Source organism: Sciurus carolinensis, chromosome 12, assembly GCF_902686445.1.
Source record: "Sciurus carolinensis chromosome 12, mSciCar1.2, whole genome shotgun sequence".
NCBI lineage: Eukaryota > Metazoa > Chordata > Mammalia > Rodentia > Sciuridae > Sciurus > Sciurus carolinensis.
The window spans coordinates 38,641,087-38,642,633 of NC_062224.1; the positions used below are offsets into that span (position 1 = coordinate 38,641,087).

Below are 1,547 nucleotides of genomic sequence, written 5' to 3' on the forward strand. Positions count from 1 at the left end.
TGTGTAGTGCTGGGGATGGAACCCAGGGCCTCAAGCATGCTAGGTGAGCACATTACTGCTGAACTACACCCTAGCCCCTTCATGTTTTTTATTTTATTTCATTTTATTTATTCATTTCATTTCATTTTTTCAAGTGCCCAATCTAAGTCTTGAGATGTGACATCAACACACAGAAAAAAATATGGCCATGCAGGGTCTGGGCAGCCTCCGAGAACCCAGCACCACAGCCCACAGTCTGACCCACCACAGGTTGATCGCTGCACGTGGAGGCAGAGCACAGGGGCCCCAGCTTTAGCTTCACCGAGAACATTTATTACAAGGCCCCACAGCACTTTATTTTTTTCTTTTCGACGTCCTGTTCTGCAGCTTCCTTGGCCCTCTTTGCCCGGATGCCAAAGAGCTGGCCATTGGCATGAGCCATGCGGAGACTTGGCAAATGCCTTGAACTTCTTCTCCTCCTCGGTGATGACTCTGGCTTTCTCCGTCTTGTACACGTTTCGATAGGCATTCTTGGTCCTGTCAGCTGGGTGGACAATTTGGGTTCTTCAGTAGAGCTGTCTCCCTTCTTGGGGACAGAGGGCTTCCTGGGGAAGAGGATGAGCTTGGAGCGGTACTCCTTCAGCGGCTGCATGTTGGCCTGCAAGGACTTGGTGGATCTGTTCCGCCTCCTGGGGTCCACAGAGATGCCTGCCACCCTCACTCCTCCAGGCTGAAGCCCTGCCATCTCGGACTTTGGTGTGATACCGCACCGTGGGGCACCTCACTGTGGGCCAGATGGGTCCAGACGGCAGGGCGCGGGGTACTGCGGCACGCTTTCGCTTGCCCGGGCCTGTGCCTGCGGATCTTCTGGGCCGGCTGGTTGAACCACGTGGCCACGCGCTGCTGCCAGTCCTTGAGGAAGTGCGGCTTCAGGATCATGCCATTCCGGCTGGGCACCATGGCTGCCTACGCCTCCTGCGCTGGACGGGAGAGTGGCCTTGTTTATTTTTAATGTACAAAATACATTGGCCTTCATCCTTTTAACTCTAATATGCAAATTTGATTAATTGATTTAACCTTGTGATGTTGACTTGAAATCTTCCTAAGTGGGAACATTTATGTTGACTTATATCTCATTGTATTTAAAAGTTCTATGTGGCCCTGTGTGCTGGTACATGTCTGCATTCCTAGCTTGTGGCAAGAAGACTGAAAGTTTCAGGCCAGCTGGGGCAACTTCGTGAGATTTTGTCTCAAAGTGATATGAAAGAAGAGCTAGAGATATTGCTCAATGGTAGAGCACTTGCTTAGCACGTGCAAGGCCCTGAGTTCAATTTCTAGCACCACAGGCATACAAAAAAGGTTGAGTTGTTACATTTCACATTTTTAGTAATTACCTAATACTCAGGGAGGTTTTGTTTATTAAATTGAAATATTTTTGAAGGAAATAAAAAATATTAAATTTGCCAATAAAGTTTAAAGATTAAAGGCCTAAAGTTTGTAAACGAGCCCAGGTTAGCATTAATAAGTGGTCTCCTAGAATTGACAATGAATGGTTATTTAAAATAGAG

General features: G+C 47.7%; 1 pseudogene; it reads right to left on the reverse strand.

The window, feature by feature from the left end:
- Window positions 1–313: 313 nt before the first annotated feature.
- LOC124961257 (60S ribosomal protein L13-like) lies at window positions 314–939 on the reverse strand (annotated as a pseudogene).
- Window positions 940–1,547: the final 608 nt, after the last annotated feature.